This window comes from Anser anser (assembly GCF_964211835.1).
Source record: "Anser anser genome assembly, chromosome: 1".
Classification (NCBI taxonomy): Eukaryota; Metazoa; Chordata; class Aves; order Anseriformes; family Anatidae; genus Anser; species Anser anser.
This window is the reverse complement of record NC_139720.1, coordinates 187,890,492-187,914,186: the sequence shown is the minus strand read 5'-3', so window position 1 is coordinate 187,914,186 and position 23,695 is coordinate 187,890,492.

Here is a 23,695-nt window from a genome sequence, read left to right as displayed (position 1 = left end):
GAAAGAAGAAGCTGCAGTGCCCTTCAAAATATCTCCTGTTTTGGGTAACTAAGGGAGGAAGACCCACACTACATATGAGATACAATCATTTTACAAAACTTATATATTATGTTTATTTGGTCATGCTTTTTCCATTTTGTCAATGGCGTCTGAAATCTCAACAGCATAAGTCAGCTCTGTGTAAGACTCTTACTTGTCAGTATTTATTGACTTCCAGTTTGAGTGAACCCAGAAATTTGAAATTTGTTGAAGTAATTTCTCAGAGAAAGATAATTCAATAAAATGTAAGGTAGCCCATTAATAAATACCAATTCAAGACAGCAATACACAGTTTAGCAATTTTAGAATCAAATAACTGGTTTTAGCTTGACCTTCCCAAATTAAAATATTAGGTGTTCTATATATTTTTCTAATTGTGATAAGCTATTACATGACAAAAAAATTGATGTTTTCACTTATTAAAGTGTTTGTTGTATTTGTATTTGCATTTATATTTATGAATATGTGTGTCTATGCTTAAGTCTTCTTGAATAAGTCCTTACTTTCATTCATTGGTGGTTCCCAGGCTTAATTAGAATCGTTCACATCACAAACACTGTGGCCACTGCATCAGGGAATCCACGGATGAGATCCTTACACTGTAAATCCATTCATTAAACAGTATTATTTACAGTCCTCAGAAGAAACTTCTGTAAGTGTTCCTGGAAAAATGCTATCACTTATTCTGTAATGATGATAATGGTTTCCAGTGAGGATGAAAATGCTTGTATGTTTATACGGCCTTTTTTTTTCTTCAGCACTTTCCCTTTGTTCTGGAGGACACATCTAGAACATTTTTTCTGTAGCTGCCAGTATTACGTATTTGAAAATCTGGTCCTATATTTGTACAGTTTGTGGAGAATGCCAGCTATATTTTAACCCAAGCTTTCTGTATTTTCTATAAAAGTGACCATGCACCATTTCAGTTCTTTTGCAGTAAGCTCAAAATTACTGTTTTCATGTGCCAAAAGTGGCAGTTGGCAGTTAATATTTTAGCCCATGCAATCAAATGGTTTTGGGCAGTGGGCCATGCCCATTGCGTACAAGCAGGAGAGGACACAAGTTTCTGGAAACATAAACGGAGAAACTGCAAAACATTCCTCAGCCTGTTGCCCATCCCCATCTGTATGCCCCGCATCGTGCCATTACATACTGTGCAATCTGGAAAAATTTGCCAGTTGAGGTGAGTATTGTGAGAGGCCAATCTTATCCTGTGCACATCACGGCAATTCAGAGACAACAAAAAAAGACCAAGTACCCAGCCGAGATACATTCTACCCCCCCGGTGCGTGCCTCAATTCTTTCAAATCAACGGTGCTTTCTTGTTTGCAAGGTTTATGCAGCTATTAAGCCATGGAGACCTGAAATGACAGTAGAGAACTGAGGAAAACTACATGCTACTACAAAGTTTTGTCATCGTATTTTTATGTTTTACTCATGTTCATATCCGCCACTGATTTACATCCTTACAACAGCAAGCTCTGTTATATAGTTCACTTTAGTACTGGCATGTCGGCAGTAGCCTGACAGAGTTATATCACTATGTCAGGTAGAGAGATCCGTATTTGAACAGTACTCAGGAAAAGTACATTTGCTCTACAGTAAATGGAAGATCACCTTACAGACATACAAACATAACTATTCAAGGCTAGGCTAAAAATTATTGGAACAACCCATATATTTGTGTCTTGAATGAAGCTACATAATGACTTCCACAATTTTATGGCCTGATGCAAAGAAGTAACCAGGTTATTGAACCATATTTAACAAGTCAATAACAAATTATCATTAATTTGTAAAGCAGCCAAGAACAGGACCATGGTTCACAGACCAGATAGAAGATTGGTACCAGTTTTTCTGGTACAGTTCTCACACATCTTATCTGTGCTTTTGCAGAGCACTTATTACAAGGTTCTGATAATGGATCTGGTATGTTATTGATAATTTTTTAGTGGAATTTAACAAATTGACATAATGGCAAAGATTGTGACCTGTGTGGGGCTTGGGCAAGACCATATCTAAAATGCACAAAAATTCGGTTTAGTCCCAAAGTCACATAGAAAGTATCTCAGATAATGTGGGAAGTCATTTCTATAAAAGCTCTCTACTATTACCATGCAGTAGAGAGGAGCTCCTTTCTAACCCTGTCAAGATGCCCAGAGGAAGAAGAGATGTGAAGAGACAAAAAGAGAAAGTGAAAGATACAGTCATTAGCTGTGTTTAACCCAGCACTGCATGAAAGATTGGTCATAATAAATAATCACATGAAGCAGAGAGGCCAGAAAATGAAGATGACATTTCCTTTCCTTATTTGGGAGGAGGTGTCATTTTGCTCTCGTTGAGTGTAGACAGGCTTTTTTACATGCAAGTGTAAGTGTATGAACAGAAAAGGATATCTATAGACTCCTAAGAGCCCAGACTGTGAAATCTATCATTATTGTCTGTCTTCTAGAAAGAAATGAAAAAAAAAAAAAAGAAGAAAAAAAAAAAAGCAGCAGCTTTTCATTTCAGAAGCATCCACTGAATTTTAAGTTTCCTAAATTTTCTACTTTTATGTATGAAGAAAATAGCACAGAAGAAATAAAAAGACTACTTTAGTGGATATGAGTTCTAACTAGAAACGGTGAACAGTAAAAGAGTCCCTTCAGTCTCTGAATTTCTGTAAAACAGGTAAAGAAAATTTTACTGCCTGTCTTGGTTAATCTTCCTTCCTAAAAGGTCATCACCTGATCAGTGCTCATTTTCTAGCTGGAGCACCAGTTAGATTCAAGTGAAAGGAAAAAAATTCTCCTTCAGCTACTAGGGCAGAAATAAAGAGAAGAAAAAAAATCTTTCTTCTGCCAACATTATAATTAAATTTAAGTAGTTGTATTAATTTGGTGACTTGATAATTTGATGCCATTGATTTATTGATTCAATTTCAATGATTACCTTGATTTAATTCTTGTATTAGTCTATTTTCAATTAATCTCACACAGCAATAGTAGCTTTAATCAGTGATGTATACATTTAATTATAGATTACTTTGGTCTTTTAATAAAATTCATAAAAGTAATCAGTTTTGAAACATTCTTTCAACCTGCATTCCTCTAAAACAAATATGTTCGGTGTTTGGAAACCAAATGGTTTTCCTTCCAAATTCATAGTTTTACCTCTCACAGTTATGTCATGCCAGTCAGCAATAATGTTTTGATCCATGAATTGCTGTTTACTGGCAGTCCTGATAAGAAGTTGTTTTGGTAATGTTATCTCTATCACCAGCAGAAACAGAATAAGCAACCAGAGACTGTGATTTAAAAGAAAGTAAAATGTAACTATATTATGATGTGTGTTTTGCCTCAAAATAAAACTCTCGGTGCTCTCCCTTAGCCAGGACAACATAATTTTATCATCCCTTTGTTCTCTAAACAAAAATAATTATTTTATTGAACATTAAGAATGAGAAATATCAAGAGTCATGGGAGAAATAAAACACTAGAATTTGTTCACTGTTTATTAAATTTAAGAGAGGATGATGTGCATAGCAAATCATCCTTGGATTTGAATACCTATTAACTGGCTGTCCTAGGAAATTCTGTCACTACAGCACATCCATCCTTCAGACCTATCAGGGGACAGCAGTGTAAGGATGAAAAGAAGAATAAGATGTGCAGCATCCTGTCCTGGCACCCAAAGGCTGAAGCCAGTGATTTGTCAAAGTCAATACTGTGCTGTAGCATTACTGTTTCTACCTGCCTCAGTTTCTACCTACAATATACCTCCAATATGTTAATGCATAAACCATGGTCATTCATCAAGACCTTGCTTCCAGACCGTGCATGCAGCACCTGTGAGCTGCCCTCCCCTCCATGACCTTTCACTGAGTAAGGGCATATTAAATTAATGCATATTTTGTGATGTTGCCGTTGTTTTTTGGCAACCTGTGACACACTTTGCTGGCAACAAGATGAAGCTGTTTTAGAAGCCATGCTAAATAACATTACAAATGATTTACCCATAAGAATCTGATAGTCTGTGTAGCCAAATGGGAATTTATACTCATTAAACTTTCCAGTCTTTTGTAGACCCTAGAGGTCTTACAGACTTTAGCAGATAAAGGAAATAATAAGAATCTGATCTTTTCTCCAAGAATATCATTAGATGTCCACAGGGTCTTCAGAAAACATTGTCATTATCTGCAACAGGCTAAAACTTGGATTAATGCTAGAAATTTGTCCCTAGGACGTAGTTGTGTTAAAGCAGTTAAGTTCACCATTAGTATAGATGCAGTCTGCAACAATAGGCATGTGAATACATGTGAGTACTTCTTACTGCTTAAAGACATAACATATAATTAAGAAACCTCTCCAGTATATAAGGGTCTTCTAGCATGTCAAAGATGACAGATATGTCTGTAGCTTTACTGAATTCAGTATAACTTTCTACCATTCATTGAAATAATCTTTCTCTGGAGTTATGAATCTGACAAATTGTATTTAAGAAAAATTCAAATGGAACCAAGTAATAGGTGACTGTGAAAAAATCCTGCACACTTTAAAGACGAAAATATCTGGGTTTTGAGATATTATTTTCTGATATTTCAATTATCTGTGTACTCCAAGTTTTTAGTAATAATTTTGAGGCTTTTTCTCAGTCATGAAATACTTGAAGAGTGAAAAGGCTGAATAAAGGCATGAATAAAATTCACCTCTTCCCTCACAGCCAAGAGGAACAGACAAAATGGTTCCCTTTTTAAAGACTGTTAGATGACTTCAAAGATAGCAGTCAGATGACAGATGCCATTCATACATTAAAAACAGGGAAATCCAAGCTCAGATGCTAGATGCAGAGCTTCCATGAGTTCAAGCTGTGGGATGTAGAATCCTTGTCAGAGAAATGTAGATTGGGTCTTAACTTAATGTGATATGTTTAATATATAATACACAATTTTTTGGCCATTTCTCTCCTTTCACTTACAGTGACATATTCCCTTGATATTTGAGGAACAAGAGCAGAAAAAAAAATGGAAAAAGGGTAAAGAAAATAGGTAGCATGAGGAATGTTGAAGTAATAGAGGGACATTGTCATAAGAATTTTAAATACTAAAAGTATTTGTACAGAGCAGAGATACCAACATGAAAAGCATGTGAACAACATCAGGTATATAGCTTTGTGTCCTCTGGATTTGGCTTTAAAACTGTAACATAATATAGTGAGGAATGCATCCATCAAATCTAAAATAGATGTAGCTACTGGTGTGCACTACAGAAACCTATCTCCTAATAAAGACTGGCTGTCAAGACTTTATTTGTCCACTAGCGAGTGGACACCCAATCGAGGTCTAACATCTAGTCTTGACGTCAGCCCCACTCGAATATTTATTTCACTATTACACTGATGGGAAAAAAGGAGATAGACAGACGCATAGGAATGCATCTCCTGCGTATAGCTTTCCTATGACGGATTCCACCAGTGTCATGACAATATAAGATGAATCATCCCCTTTCACAGGAAAACATAAAGTATATTTTTGTTATACTTCATATTCCATGCATATTCTTTCACATCTCAGAGACCCTCTGGAACAGAAAGGAAAACCAAGGGAGTATCAACCAGGTCGAACAAGAGAAACAAATAGAGTCCCATGGAAAGAAAGTAGATTGTTGCACAGGTCATCTGTTTAGAATGCATCAGTAGTGAAGGCATGCTCATTCTACAGCAGCTAGTGGCGTAGATGGCTTAAAGGCATTGAAAATAAAGTTGAAAATTATATCCAGCTCAGATTCTAGTGCAGTCACTTGGTTTTATTTTGCTGAAAACAGTATTTTATCTGATATTCTTGCATAAGCAAGAATACAATATCTGTATAGTTATTTCCACAAAATTAAGGGCATTCTATAATGTAGAATAAGACCTTTATAAAATATAAGTTATTAGTTTGAGAAATCATATTCACTTACAAACACAGTTTGGTCTTAAAATTTTATGGATTCATAACTATCAGCATACTGCAGCTAATGTTATTTACAGTCAGTCTTTCTTAGGTCCCATAAAACATATACATGCTTCACATGAAAATTTTTGAATACTTTCCTTCATAGACCAGCTTTCTAAATGATGGACAGAGGTATCTACATATAAAATACTCATTAATTGCCACTCTACTAGTCAGAAGAGCTATTAGTGCCAAGAAAATTGTTGACTGTAGCAGTTTTCTGTTGGTAAAACAATTCAGAGCTGCAGCCAGCAATGACCAGAGGAACAAAATTTTATACACACACATATGTAGTATGTACAAACATATGTATATACTGATATCGGTGATGGGTTTCTCACAGAAGGACCTTCAATATACAATCAGTATATTAAAAATAAATAAATAAATAAATTCAATCATGTTTCCTGTTTGCATTTCATTCCCAGCCATTTAGAAGCTGCTACACTAACGCATACCTCCAGCTATTTTGGTGCTAAGAATTGCAATGAAGATGGCAAAGAGAATCCCTATGATACATTTATTTGGATTTTGCTTGTGTAGAAGCTTCTCTGGCCAACAAACAGTACAGTCAAGATTATATAGAAGGACAAGAATATATATATATATATATATGCTTTATGTAGATCAATCTGAATGCAGATAAATTTAAATTAATATCCTAATCTGATTCAATTACAAATTTGGACATAATTGCTTACAGAAAAAAAGTAATCTGAACATAAACTTTCATAATTGTTACTCTTCAATCTGTAAGTCTGAAAAATGTCTATGACACACAGTTTTGGTGTGCTAAGCCATGTTTAAATGGACTCCTGATGTCTCATTCAGACTAACTTTCGTTAGGATCTTTGCTCATCCTCACCAGATATCACATAAAGCTTTAGAATTTCCTTTAAGGAAATAAAATTATATTAATTCAGAAATCCAAAATATTGCATACATGTTTATATACAGTTTGCCCGTATTGCTAACACTTTCAGAAGCAGATTTTTATGTTTTACCTGCTGTGATTGCATAGGCTCCCCACCAGGACTAGAAAAGGATTAAAGGGCCACCCATTGAGAAGAGGCACCACATCTGTGAAGCCTAGTTAGTTTAAGGAGCAATTATAAAAGCTTACTGGAAAGGGAGAAATAATCAGAAATTGACTCCTACCATGAAGAGTGTGGCACATTGTTTTCCCTTCTTGGAAAAAGTAGGAATTAGGAGTGTTGTTTGCCTTGAAAGAAGAATGACTTCAATGCATGGATTTAGAAAATACTTAAAATGGACTCCTGCAAAAGAGAAGATGCATAGGATAGCTTTGCCAAACTTTCAACACATTAAGCAAAAAAGGCTTTCTGATGGCTGGAGGCTTCAGGTGAAAACTGATATACATGTTTCTGCATGTTGCATCTTTTTCAAATATTGAGTACTGTTTTTAGAAATATAATGGATATTTGTACTGAGAGTTCTCATTATTACCTTATAAAAAAAAAAAAAAGACCATCAATTGGATCATTTAGAAATATTTTGATGTTGATTTCAAAGTGAAATGCCCTCTCCATACTTTCTATTTTTTCTTGCAACAAAATAATTTGAAATCTTTAGAGGCTCATCTTCCTTACCTGAGCTGATTTTTTTTTTAAGTAGAATGAGCTGTGAATGATGAAAAGAACAGTTTTTCCAGCATTTCAGATTATGAAAAATATTTTGAACCTATCTCTGTTAGAACATTTTTTTTATCTATCAAATAACTAAGTCATCAATATACATGAATATCTTTATATAGTGTGAATATCCATACTACTGTTGAGTAATTTCCAACTAATTTCATACTTTAGACCATACCTAAAACTTGAAATAGACTTTTAAGTGTGGCTTCTTTAATAGGTTACTCTAAGACTTTGTTCAGACACAAAGAATAAATCTTCTCAAGATATTCCTTATTGCTCTTCAGACAATCACTAGAAGTTTAATCTCAGCATATCAAGCTTACCCTCAGGAACTGATGATTCAGAGTAGTCAATCAAAAACATTTAATTAATAGATACTGTTCATTACTTTAGAGGACTGACACACTCAGGAGATATGCATTACATCCCCTCATATTTTCAAGTTATAGATTTCCTAAAGGAAGAAAGGTTTCTGCAGTGGAGAACTCTGAAAAATTGAATCAATCTATAGACATGCTATTTAAGTCTTTCACTGTCTTTCTATTTATTACTGAATAAGAGCTATCTGGTCCTGTAACTATGATTTGTCTTTCAAACCATGAACTAGTTGAGGGAATAGGAACAAATATCTACTAAACTAAAGCACTGAAAATACCTAAATAAATAACAATATATATTAATTAGAATTTATAATGTTTCCATTTTCAAAAACCCATGCATATATTAGTTCACTGTTGTACTATCAACTCATTTGCTACATACTAAAACTTCATTAGGTCCTAATCCTTTCTTGCTCAGTCTATATAAAATATATGGTAAGAATTTCACTTTTCCAAGCAGCACAGAATGCATGTTTTCTTTATTGGTACGTTTTTTCAGCATCAGTCACGTAAATATAGTGCTCGGTGTCTTGAAAATTTCCTCCAAAATTCTTCCACGCTTTAAACAAAATGAGTATCTCCCCTAACTCAGTAAATTCCACTTCCACTTTTGTTTCTGCTTCTTAGAAGGACCTCACTCCAATTTTCTGACCTGTTATCACTCAAGTTCTGCAATTTAGGCACAAACGTAAAACCTCTGCTTTTGCATGAATAAATTCCTTTACACCAAACAAGAGAAAAGTATGAAAGAAAAATAACAAAGTTTTTTTTAGACACAATATTGTTTTTCTTTGTTCGTTTTTGTTTTGTTTTGTTTTGTTTTTTTCCTGTAATATGTTGCAACACTCTGACTGACTGGCAGATTACTCAGTTAACATTAAGTGAAGTAAATCGCATCCAGTGAGTCTTTATTCTTACAAAACCATGACCCACCCCACAAAAATCACTGAAATTTGCTTGCATTCTCTGCTGAACTCACAGACTTTTCTGCTTCAGGATGAAAATTATTTAGCATTGTGCATTTGAATATTTCTAAACAGCAATTTTTTATTTTTTTTTTTGTCCGTAAGGAAGAACACAAATGCTTCCCACCTATAGGAATGCTTCCCACCTTTTCCCCTGTTTGGTCAGGGGCAATGCTGTTGTGCAAGTATCAGCCTAAACAGACTGTTATCTTATTTGGCCAACTAAACTAGTCACCTGGGCTCCCTGTGTATTACTGGAAGGACACAGACACCTCTGGGACATAACTTCTACCTGTATTTGAGATTTTTCTTAGGATGAGCTCAATTGTTGTCTCTCTTTCAAACCTTTCTATAAATGTAGGAGGTGCACTTTGTAATCTTCAGGGGGATAGCTGAGTTTTAGAAGGTTAAATTCATGCAGATGTACGTCCATCATTTTGTGTCTATTCTGTTATCTATAAGAATCACGTTGTTCATTCCTGGTCAAGCTGGTGAGGGGTCTGGAGAACAAGTCTTATGAGGAGCGGCTGAGGGACCTGGGGTTGTTTAGCCTAGAGAAGAGGAGGCTCCAGGGTGACCTTATCGCTCTCTATAGGTACCTTAAAGAAGGCCGTAGTGAGGTGGGGGTTGGTCTGTTCTCCCACGTGCCCGGTGACAGAACGAGGGGGAATGGGCTAAAGTTGCGCCAGGGGAGGTTTAGGTTGGATATTAGGAAGAACTTTACAGAAAGAGTTGTTAGGCATTGGAATGGGCTGCCCAGGGAAGTGGTTGAGTCACCATCCCTGGAGGTCTTTAAAAGACATTTAGATGTAGAGCTTAGTGATATGGTTTAGTGGAGGACTTGTCAATGTTAGGTCAGAGGTTGGACTAGGTGATCTTGGAGGTCTCTTCCAACCTAGATGATTCTGTGATTCTGTGATTCTCTTGTGGTGTAAAAAGAAGACGAATCCAGCAGTGACTTTCCAAATTTTCTAATCCAGTCTTATGCTACACTTTCTAAATTGAGGTGTAACAGTCTTATAGCAATTAATAGATTTTATTTAGTAAATAGGATTGCTTGATCATTTTTCTAAACTTACCAGAACTGACAGTTGGTAGGACTGAAGGACTTGAAAGCATTTCTGATTTTCTCAGGTTCAGGTGATATTCTGATGAGTTTGACAGCATGGTATGCCTTAGCTGCATATTGTATAATTGGTAAATGGAAGCCATGTCATAGTTATGGTGCATTCTGCAGAGTTCTGTGATCTGACATTCAGTGGACTCAACTGCAATAATACTGCAGCATTCCTCTGCTATTCATCATAGGTGAGTTGAGATCCTTCTCCAGCAATGTTCCAGCCTCCCTTCTGCAGACAACATACTTCCATGACTTCAGGCACATCTTGTCAAAGGATGTGAATATTTGAATTTAACACCCTTTAAATTAATGATAACATGACTTTTTGAAATCATTTGATGCTTGAGAATGCTCAGCCTCCTTTTGTATACATGCTGATTTGGAGAATGAAAGCAAGACAAAGGACAAAATGTAAGCATTCAGTCATTGCAATCTTACAATTAAAATGGTGTTCACGCACAAAGATGGAGTGCATCCTACTACACCAAAACAGTCCACCACAGGTGGATAGTGTTTTGCTACACTGTTGAAAAATGAATGGAGAACTTTTTAAACAAAGCAAGTCCACATAGAGATCAACAGCAGACTGTGTTGCAAATATAAACAAAAGCACTGCATTCATCAGAAGAAAACTAGGAAACAAACAAAAACAAAACTCTGCAGTAGAGTAATCAAATTATTTGATGTGAAAATGTTAACTATATAAAAAATAAGCAAATAAGTACAGGGCAAAAGCCATTTTGTTTTATTAACTGAAGTGAACTCTTCCACAGATAATTATTTTCAGTCTCACATTTCACTGAAAACTTGATGTATTAAGAAGTATAGTTCTCTTCTTTTTCTTCTGTAATTACACAAGGTTTATCATGGTAATACAGTCTGTCATTCTTTACACAGGCACACAGCAAAATATGAAACAGTTGGCTTAAAAAAAAAAAAAAAAAAGGATTCCAAACTTTCCTTGTATGGCACGTCATTGCCTCTCATGGATATCACAAAAATGTAATTATAGTGTCACAGAGTTTTATCAAATACAATTCATATTAGTCTGTCTGAGTCTACTGTATAGATCTTTGAGTGTACACAAAGTGTGAAAGCAAAACATCATCTGACAATGCTTTTTGATGTCTCAGATATCCTCATCACTCATATGTTGGTGAGTCTATATCATCTACCCTGATCCTCTATTTTATCGTGAATAAAAATTCATTTTTATTTTATTTTATTTTATTTTATTTTATTTTATTTTATTTTGTTTTGTTTTGTTTTGTTTTATTTTATTTTATTTTATTTTATTTTATTTATTTTCAAACTGACTAGCCATTGATACAATGCCAATGTTGAGAATTTATGGGACTTCCATATAACAAGCTTCTACCTATTCTTTATAGATATATTTGTTATATAAATGAATATATGGCACAATCTATATAAACAGTAGTTGGAAAAAATAATTAAATGCATATTCAAGGGAGTAAATAACAATACAACATTGTCTTGAATTCTGGGAATTTCTTTTACTGTAGTCAATATGTCAAAGATATGCACAATATGGATATTAGAATGGTAATGATGAGGATAAATTAATGGTCTATGACATTACAACTATGAGCCTGTTAAAATAGCAGGACATATTATGGAGAACCCATAGCATGAAGAAATTGTAGTGTTATTTGCTGTGGACACAAAGGTAAAATTAATGAAAATACAGATGCATTTTGAAGTAAAGTTTATTCAGGGAATGAGATGACAGTCTTTAAGATCTTTCAGTCAGTGGAAGAAAATGATATTACTCTTAAAACTACAAAAACAGAATTATACTTGTGTCCTTGTTTCATATATAGAAAGAGTTATTTCTGAAATTTAAGTACTATAATGCTGTAAAGCAGTACATGTTCATATTCTCACATTCTCATCATTCTACTAGAGGAAATGGTAGAATATCTACTTTCAATAAAGTACAACTTTACTAAAGTCATAGATCAAATTGACATATAAAAGCCCAGAATGAGATGAAAGAAAAATCTGAAGAACTCACTTACATGACACATTTCATTTAAGACATTTTAACTAAGTTAAAATACCTTAAACCTTATATTATGCCTTATATATATTTTACCCTAAAATGTGATAATAGTTTAAGTAAGAGAATCTACTTCCATTCCATCTAGTGAGGCTATGTGTAGCAGCTTTGCTTTTCAGATCATTTGAATATACATTATTTAAGATTTGAGATGCAAACATAATAAAAGACGACTCTAAATTATGTGATATATTTCAGCAATCAAATGCAGACAAATGAAGTAGGCATTTGTGGTCTCAATTTTCTCAGAAGATGAATAGTTGCTAATTACAGTAGACACTATTCTATCCTTCTTAAAATACCTAGTAATATTGTATCTTTGTTACTAGGAAACCATTAACACATTATAGGGAACATGAAATACCATAGTAATGCATAATTTTGTTATTTAGTCTTTCCTTTTCCCCATGAACCCTTCGAAATGGGCATTTTTCTGTGCTTTACTGTGAAGAGAGGAAATATTTTTTAGCACTCATGGAAGGCATCATATTTAAGACAAAAATCCTTAATATATTCATATGGTTGAAAATACAAATTTACACATGCTAATTTGTTAATATACATCACAAACTAGAATAAGCCTTTCAGGCATAAAGGATTTCTCTGGTACTTCTATGAAGTTTGCCAAAAAGGTTGCCATTTGATATCCTTGGATATAGTTTATGTGGTGGTACTACAACCACTGGAAAGCAATTTAAATATGCATAACATCTTGGTCAAATAATAATCATAATAAAGAAGTATGAAATATCAATAATTCTTATGTTAAATGAAGTAGGAATAAGCTGAGAATACCAATCCACAATACAGTAGCAGGAAAGTCAGCTTAATTTTTTGCTAGTTTAATCACAGATCTGTACTAATTCGCTGATATAACTGACACAATGAAGAGAGCAGCATACACCTGCAGGAGGAAGGGAACAAATATTTAGGCATGCAGGAAGCATAAACTTGTTGAGCCAACATTGCTTCTGAGCTACTTAAACTGAGAAACTGAGGTTCCACAGAACTCAGAAGAGGCTTTAGCAGCAAGCAATCAGTACTAAAAGTAAAGTGCCATTTTGTGCTTTTAAAAATGAACAGGAATAAATCATATTATATTGAATATATAGTTTTCAAGTGGATTTACCTCTAGGAATGGCAAACAAAGGAAGAATTCATACATTTACCATTAGGAATGGCAAACAATTGTAGAAATCATACTAAGGACATTTAAGGCAGAATCCATATAAGGAAAAACATTTTTGAGAAAGCTTCAGAATGAGAACTATAAACTAGAAAACAACTCAGAAAAGATAAACAAGTGACAGTGGACAGATAGCTCAGAATGATATCCTAACATCACTTTTCAGTGTAAACACAGGGGAGTATTTGAGATGATCTTTTCCCTCAGTATATGACATTCCAGGACTAGAACATTGCATGTAGTTTTTGCATTCAAACCCCAAAAAGGGTGTGGAAAAAATATGGTAGGAACAGAAATATCATTCAAATTATTCAGAGCTAAGAAAATAACTTTTAATTGTAGACTGAAGGTGCTCACTGGGTTCTGCTTATTAAAAGGGAGTATGAATGATTTGTATACATGTAAACAGATGTTCCGAGAGATAAAATAGTAGATATAAAAGGGTTCTATTTGGACAAAGATTTGTATTCTGTCTTAAATATCCATTTCCACATATTGCTGAGACACTTCAGCTTCTAATGACATTACCTCTTACAGATAATTTCAGTCTTACCAATAGGATTTCTTTGTACCAAAAATAAAAGTAGTGGTTGTTTTTTAACACCCCTGTGCTTATGCTTCACAAATATAAGAAAAAAGTACCTTGTTTTATTGGATTTTGAAATTGGATGCAATTGTTCTTTCTTTTCTAAAAGAAAATAAAAATGTGTAGCTTTACAAATGTACATGGAGATGAGCACCAAACACCTATAATTTCATGAGGAAATAATATGGAAAAAACTTAGTTCTGCAGAAATGAAAGATCATATAGGAGTGTCTGCCAATCCTTAAAACACAATATTCTTTTCTCCAAATATATGAGCATCATTTTTAATTGTTAAAAACAAACAAAAAACCATGCTATCAGAGAAAAATTTGCCAGCATTTCATTGATCAAAACCCCCAGAAATTCAGACAGACTGATTCTAACAGCAAAATATATCATCAATATAGCACAAAAATATGTTACAATGGTAAAAAACAGGCTCTTCTTTCTCACTGTAAAAGATAAGAAACCATCTAAGAACTGCTTCTTTCCAGGTAAGGTGTGGGGTTTTTTGTTTGTTTGTTTGTTTTTGTTTGTTTGTTTTTTTGTTTTTTTCAGATTTGGTGACATGAGAAATGATGTCAGTAAAGATCCACTTTGGTAAATAACCAGAATGTGTGTACAAACATGCAATGTACAGTTTCTCAGTGTTGTCAGTTTGAATTTGAATTAAAGATTAACATTTCCTGATTGTTTATTATTTATTTATGTTTGCTTAAATAAACAGAAGAACACAGGTGCAGCAGTAGAGTACAATAGCATCGTGTTATTCATCTTGCACTTTCTTTGAAAAAAATATTAAAGCAACACGTCATACTTATGACATTCAGAAGAAAGGATCAGTGTAATAAACCTGTAACACACAGTGTGCTGGCAGGAGACTGATTGTTTTTTTCCTGGCACAACTCACACAATCTGGATAATGGCCACCATATTGACTTTCACAGTGTAGGCCACAAGAGGACAGGATGCTAATCTTATAATGTTTGTACAGTGACTCATCTTCCACATAACTAATAAAGGCAGAGAAGCAGTAATGTCATTGTTGTAAGTCTTTCCACAGTAGACATTACCAGAATCTGTGGGGTGAAATATGGGAGATAGTGAGGCAAAGAAGAAAAATCACAAAATATGCGTAAAAAAGGAGGATGTGTAGAATTGCTGAGCTTTGCAGTTCCATTTCTGCTCTTTCTCAGAAATGAAGATTATTAATTACCTACTCTCACACCTAGGACAAATGATAAGAATGGAGATTTAAGCCCACCAAAACTCTACATTCTAGAAAAATAAATATGATTATGATCTTCACACTTTCAACTTCCCTTTAAGGAAAAAAAATGTAGAATGATAATCATTTCTCATGCAGGAGACTGAAAGAATAAAGGGTAGGAAGTGCCAGGGGAGCTGGATTACTTACAGTAGACAGGAGTATAGGACAGAAGGATGGCAACTGGTTTATGGGAGAGCTCAGTTTATCAGGCAGGGTTGAGCAGTAATGAAGTGGCAAGAATTGCAATAGGACATCTCCAGCTACTGCAGGGTGTTGGCATGTGTATGTGTGACTGTGTGGTATTGGGTGGTTTATTTGCTTCTAAGAGATGGGTTGCTTATATGTCAGGGGTGAAAGTCAGAGCCCTGGTACTGGAGACAGTATTGTTCTTGCTCTTTCTCTACCATTGCTCTTCATATCTGTGGCACTTGCTCAGAGATGCTGGATGTAAGATCAGTGAAAAACAATGGAAAAAATCACATGACTGGATGAAAAACATACAACTGGATGTTAAAGCAAAGAAAGAACTACTGAGTAATGTCATCTGTCCTGATGAATGTCTAGCATTCCAGCAGATCTGCTAGGGATGCAAAATGCATATGACAGATTAGAAAATAAATCTAAACTCTGAAAATGCTGTTGCTTATTGCAGCTTTTCTCCTTTTACCTAAAGTAGATTAGCTTTCAAGATTAGTTGTTGATGCAAGAAAGAGCTATGGGTTCAACAAAAGGAGATGCATGTCATTAGAAGGAAAAGCCCAAGCGAAATGCTTAGTTTCAGTCCTGATAGATATGTTGGCAAAGATAAGTTATAGGAGCTGGTGTGGTGAACACTTTGATGGTCCAAATAAGAAAGCACAAGAAAAGACTGAAAGGGAAGAAGACTGCCGGTTGGAGAATTTGGATACGAAAGCATGCTTCCTTTGCTAATACCAAAATTGAACTTTTCATGAACTTTAAAGTACATAACCATTTCTTATTTAGAAGGCAATTGGGACACATGGGAAAACTAAGAACTGATGAGGGAATATTAGTTTTCTAAGAGGGTCCAGTTTAACGACTGTGAATGGGAGGGGAACAAATACATGCTCTGCAGGGACAGTAGCCACAGAAGACAGGATCTTTGAAGGGAGCAGCACAGTGCTATGGAGAATCACTTTATTTCAATGAGCAGGAACAGCCCTATATAACCGCATGCTGTAATCAGAGGGAGGAGTTGCAAGAATGCTGCAAGAGATAAAGAGATATATACAAAGTAGTATTTGTCTGAAAAGGGAATTGATGATACAGTGATAAGGTTTGTGGAAATTGTTAGACAACAGCAGGAACTATTGACAAAGAATGAGGAGACACATTGAAAGCATGTGAGCAGAAAGAGATCTACAGTAGGAAACAGCATTGTAATCAGCAGGAAAGCTATTTAGCAGAATGTGACAGGAGATCAGTGGAAAGGTCTGGAAAAAAAAATAAATAAAAAAAAATTGCCAGAAAGGAAGCAAAAGTAGAAGGAAAAAAAGGTCAAGGGACACATGAATTACATTTTCATACTGTACGTCAAAATGTTACATAAAAATGTTATGTAAAAAGTATTTGGGGGCTTTGTGTTGTTCTGAAGGCATATGACTTTTTCAGGAATAGGAATTGTATTGAAGATTTCTATTTTGTGAAGTACCTGATACTTTGGGATCCTCATTTTGACTGAGGTCTCTGAAGTTTGTTGTACTACCAATATTGTGTGACAGTAATTTTATTACTTCTGTACAACAGCTAGTGTGGAAATAATATGGCTTTGGGTGTATTATTTGTGTTTGTACATATAAGATCATTTCAGACATGCATATGCAGACCTAACTCATTTGGACCTGGAAAAATATAAATATGGATAAATAGGGTGCTCTGTGCACACTGTCACAAGAGCTATGTGTAACACAAAGCAAATCTGATGATGGGTATCTTCCTTATCTTCCTGGGCATCATAACAGAGGCAGAGAATTCTTTGTCTCCCACATAGCCTTGACAAAAATTTTAGTAAATTTGTCACAATCAGCTGAATCTTGTGTCTTTCCTGACTTGTATTCTAGAATCACTTTGTTTCTCAAATGTGTCCTGAAAACCAAGGAGACCATGAAGGACAAGGTATTAGCAGAATCCAGGATTAAAACAGACTTGCTTTGTGGAAAGTTTGGATTTAAATCATTCTACTTTACTCTTTTAACTGGACTATGTTTTCTCCAGTTTTCTCTTTGTAAAGAAGAGAGAAGAATCAAGTCTTATTATTTCTGAACATAATATTAATGTTAAACAAAGAATTATTAACAACAGCATTATTAGTCAACAGAAATAAAAGGAGTAAGAATGACTTTTTTATGCCAAGGAAAAAAAAAAAAAAAAGGACCTAAAGCGAAAGAGTCTAATTAATAAACGAAAAGGAAGAAAATTAGTGATGATGATATAATTGCTGAGCTGCTGACTACTGGGTTTTTAATGAGGGGAAAAAAGGAGGGAAGTAAGTATAATTAGAAAGTAATGAAGCTTTTCTAAATACAGATGTTGATAAAATAGAGGTAAGAGAACATACTGGAATGTTTAATGGCAATATTCACCAGCATATAGTTTTGTACCAAAAGCACCAACAGAGGCCAGATTCTCTTTTTCTTAGACAGTTGTCACAACCTATCAAAGGAGCATAAGGGTTATCTAAGGTTTTCTGGAGAAGCTAAAAATAACATTTAACCTAAAATATTCTAAAGTGGATTGTCTAACTAATTTACTGACATTGTTCTTGAAAAGTCATAAAGAAATGAGAGCACACTTAGATAAGTTTCTGGAGTTAAAAATAAATAAAAATATTTTCTGGCATTCAGTTTTTGTTGGTTCAACACTTGTCTTCTAAAAGCTGGTAAAATGGCTGGAAGGTATGTCCTATGAGGAGAGGAAGAGGACACTTGGGTTGTGTGGTCTGGAGAAAAGAAGACTGAGAGGTTGCTCTCTACTACTTCCTGAGGAGGGAAAGTGTAGAGGGATGTGCAAGTCTCTTCTCCCTGGTAACTGATGACAGGACGCATGGGAATGACACAAAGCTGCACCTGATGTTCAAGCTGGACATCAGGAAAAATTTATTTAATCTGAGGATAGTCAAACACTGAAACAGGCTTCCTAGTGAGGTGGTTGATGTTCCATGCCTGTCAGTGTTCAAGAGATGTTTGGATAATGTGTTCAATAATAGGTTTTAATTTTTGGTTAGCCCTGAAATTGTCAAGAAATTGTTCTAGGTGGTCATTAATATTATGGTCAGATAAAGGTCCCTTCCAACTGAACTATTGCATTGTATTGCATTGTATTGCATTGTATTAAATTGCATTGTACGCTATTCTATTCAATCCCACTCTATTCTAAAAGAGAGAACCAGTCATTACCTACATTAATGTTGTTTGGAAACAATGGCTGCTACATATCTGAAAATGGTTCTGTACTTTCAGTTTATTTATTAGTGAACAATAGTCAATTTGTTCTGAAGTCATTGGTGCTCCTGTCAGACAGGACAAGATGGGAAGAGGTATTCTAGAGAAGTTAACCTGTAAGGATGATCATCCAAGGTCACACATGGAGCACCTAACTGATAAACGTAATGAAATTTGTAACATTTCCTGTAATCTACTTGTACACATGCTAGTTCCTGACTTCAGTCTCTGTGATTATGGATGAGTTCTCATGAGTAGAAATTTCACAAGCTTTTTCCATATAAAATACAAGAGACGGTAAGGGAGTTCATGGGACATATAAACAAAATTGATCACATAAATAGTAAACTGCAAGGACCAGTTTAAGGCAGGGATGTTATATTCAGCACTAAAAGTTCACACACAAAATGAACAGTCATATGAATGGCTGGTGACATCAACATACGGAGGATATTTAGGAATTATAGATAACTTTGTATGAGTAGCAATTTTGTTGGTCATATTGGCATGGTAGCAAGCAAGTTAAATATGTTTTACATGCAAGAAAATCTGAAGAGAATGGGTAAAGAAGAAAAACAACATGTTCTTTATACCTGGTGATCTGCAAGAACAAACAAACTGTTTTTTCATACTTAAAATGAGGTTTTACATTTTAAAAGGTGTTGTATACCAAAGGAAGCACAGATATTTCCAAGTTTCATTTTACACTCTCAGCTCTTGAGAGCCAAATTCAGTTCTGATATCACACAGAACTCACAGCGTATCTAACATCTTCTCTATTTATGTTCAAGACTCTACAGCTATACTAGAGATTTTTCTTGCAAATAAAAACCATTCATTCTAGGAAGTAATACGTGTACAGTGACTATTATGATAGGATATATCTCTAATTGGTGTCTCCGGCAACATTTAAAACATAAATACATTTAGTCTACACAGTACCAAATAAAAGCAATACTGGGTTTATCCAATTCAATACCAAATAAATACAAAATGAAGCAACAGTACTATTTATTCCTATTTTCAAATTCACTGAACCTAATCAATTACATTTAGCATATTTTAAATTAATCTGTTCAGATAATATTAGTGAATTCACCTTACCATAACAAACAGTTTCTGCTAGTTTTACAGCAAAACAAAACAAAACAAAACAAATAAAATATTGAGCATGCAGACGAGGTCTGCTTTAGCTAAATCTATTCACCTCTTCTCTCTCTTCAGTGGATGATGGTAAATGAAGATGTTCTGTCCCTTGTAAGTCGCCAGGGAATGCTGAGCTTTTCAGGGATATTCCTTGGTGGGGAACTCACCAAAAAGACAACTCAATACATTGCATGCTTCAGTTCATCAGGTTTATGCATTTGACAGAATGTATGATACATGGAACCTGTTTTTTTTTTCTTTTTTTTTTTTTTTTTTTTTCAGTTTTATCATTCCACTCCCACAGACAGAAACCAGTTTTGCCTGATTATCAGGAATGAGACATTGAAACTAACTGGTCTGTCATTCAGGCATTCAGGGCACCTACATCCTCTTTGGCAGTAGTATAGTGCAAATAAAGAGTGGGCAAGGTTGTTTTGTTTTTTTTTGATGTATATGAGATGAGAGTACACTATAATTCCCAAATGACAAGTGGATAAATTCTACAAACCTGTGTTATCTTCAGCTATGTTCCAACCATAATCCAGAGAAGTAAAATGGAAAATATCATTAAAAGAGCAGGTCTGTAGCTCTTCAGCTCTTGCAAGAAACATATGTGTGTCAAAAAGGTGGGCCTTATAGCAAGGCAGTTGAAAAAGAGTGAAGACCGCTAATTATCACAGGACGCTGGAGATTCAAGTAATCACCCTTCAACCTGTGTTACTGATGCTGTGAGGCAATAGGTGCAACTGTTGTTCTGCTGTTCTTGCCAATCTGTCTTCAAACTTCTGTTTTCCAGCTTCTTCCAATGACTCCCTTCTTTCTTTCTTCTCCCTGTCACACTCAGCTGTCTCCATCATTTACTTCCTGAGGATGTGCAGTTGCTCTTCAGGAAAGGTGTAACATCCCTCTAAAGCATTCTACCTGATCCAGTCAATTCAATCTTAAAAGAAGACAAGAGATTAATTCAAATCAGTCAGTGAAGAGAACATATACTGTACATCATGGCTGAATATATTGCTACTTGGTAGAAGTAGGTATACCCTGCTCTTCTGCGTGATGATATATTGAATTCCTTTGGACCTTCTAGGTTTAGGTCAAGATCTCAGAGTTTAAGCTTTTTTTTTTTTTTTGTGCTCTGAGTAAACTTGGATTACAAGTTCTAAGCTCCTCTTGCTCTCATATGGGTATTAGCATGGTTGCATGTTCCTCAGAGCAATGGTTTCCAAGACTCTATCAAATGAATGCTCAACCTGCATTTTGAACGTCTGAGCTCCCACCCCTCTAAGAGGATGATAAACGGGATAAATACAGTGAAACTGGGATAAATACAGTGACAGAAGTAATATTTTTAATTCTGAAACCTTGAAAACACAAGACTAAGACAAATATCACCAAACAATTTGCTTGAGGACCAAAGTGTCAGAAAATACAAATGAGTTAATAAGAGTCAGGTTAGACCATCTGCATATTTGGCAGGGCTTTAACTGGACAAAAAGACTAACTGAATATTGCAGAGGAGGGAGGCAGTATATTATAAAAGATGTAGAAGGGGTAAATGGAATATTATCTGTCATACGTTTAATTTTAGTTTCACCAACACAATAGTTAACTATTAACATTTTGAGAATTATGACCTGCAGTTTCTCTCCATGCCCTTTTAGCAAGTCTACCTTCCAAATATTTTATACCATGAATTTTATTTCTATTCCATTATAAGAAATCATAGAGAGATTGTGTAGATGGGGCCTACAAAAGTATTTTACAGTGTTTAACTTTCCACAGTGGTAGAAGAAATATACATGATATATGAAACACCTTTAATGAATTTTATTTCTTGAAAAAAAAAAAAAGTAAAACAAATCTTCCAATTTTATTCTCAGAAAATCAATGCCAAATGTGCTAACGCTGTTGACCCTCTTGCTCTTTATGATCCAGTCTATATGATTTCACAGTAAGACCTGGATTCATCTCATCCATCTTTGGTTATTTAGCTGGAATGCTAAATGCACAATGGTGTATAGTGACCCTAAATACCTCTGTCATATACAAAAAAGGTGTCTGCAAGGGTAAATGGAAGAAGAAAAAATTAAATTTGCACTTACCTATGTCTTAACTTTATATTTGTCTGGTGTCTGAGGTTTTGATTTTGCTATATTCTGGAAGGACATAAGACATAATCAGGAAACCTTAACTCTGCATTAGCAATGACTCATGACACTGAATATAGACATCACACTCAAAAAGAAAGATAAGCTTTCTTTTCATTTGGCATTGCTATGACATCATCTAGAATAATTCATTCTAATCTTAATGATACAAAGATTTTAATAAAATTGAGAAGAAGACTTCAGAAGTGAAAAACAAATTATTAGGAAGATAACATGGTAACATTCAGTTGAAAGGTGATTGTTTCTGCAAATAATGAAGAAGCGGGACTGTGACAACATTCAGAAAATACAGAAAAGTGTAAACACTGGGAGTAGCTGAAGTTGTTCCAAAACATTCTCACTTATTGAAGCAGGAAAACTGTGTAAAAGAAAATGATTGAACAGTAAGAAAAAATAAATCATGGACACTTCTTTAAAAAAGGTAATGCATGTTTCATTGTAATTGCAAATGGTACTGGGAGGCACATAAAGGATAATGTAGGGAACAGCCTCATGTTTTTAGGCACAGATCTCCTAACCTGACTATTTAAACTCATTGAATATATGCAGCCGTGGGGAGGTCAGAATGCTCAGACTCTCTAAAACTGTTTGCCTCAGGTAAGAATGTTATGTTCTAGCTTCAACATTTAAGTTAACTAAAGTAAATCATTTAGATCTCTAAGTCAGATTTAGTAACCGCAGATATTCTTTATAGCTAATGGCCAGAAACATGCATCTGCAGTGAGCAATGCAACCCAAGGCATCTAAGAATCCTTGACATTAATGATCTGGATGATGGGGCAGAGTGTATGCTCAACAAGTTTGCTGATGCTGCAAAACAGTGAGGAATGGCTGATTGTAGGCATTGGAACAGGTTGCCCAGGGAGGTGGTGGAGTCACAGTCCCTGGAGGTGTTTAAGGAAAGGTTGGACATGGAACTTAGGGACATTGTTTAGTGGGTAATATTTGTGGTTGGAAAATGGTTGGACTAGATGATCTTGGAGGTCTTTTCCAACCTTAATGATTCTATGACAAATTAATGGGTCATGCTGCCATACAGAGGGACCTCAAGAGCTTGAGGCTGACAGGAAACTCCTGGAGTTCAACAAGGGGAAGTGCGAAGACCTGCACCTGAGGAAAGTCCTGCACAGGTTGCACAGAGTGGTTGTGGAATTTCCCTCCTTGTGGATACTCAAAAGCAACCTGAACATGATCGATCCTGAGCAAACAGCTCTAGGTGTCCCCACTTGAGCAGGATGGTTGGACCAAATGGTCTCCAGAAGTCCCTTCCAACCTCAGACATTCTGAGATACTTTGAAGGAAACTGACATACTCCACCCTCAGCAAATGCTTGCTTCTCTCATTTGATTATGATCAGAAAAGATGGTGAATAGCCCAGTATTAGAGGTTTGGCTTCTGCATATAAAATTAGGTGAAATGACTGATAATTTCCACTCACTCACAGTTAATTAAATACAGATTTAATTGCTTAAGTAGCTGGATTTTGGACATATGGACATAGGCAAGCCCATAAGATGATTTCTGCATTAATTTTCAGTCCAGCAAACTGTGTTCAAGTTCCAAACATGAACATGAAGAATATAAAACTTATTATTCCATAAATAGCAGTTCTGATCTGAGCTAAATTCCTTTCCTCTGGAAAAAAAAATTCACAGTGGA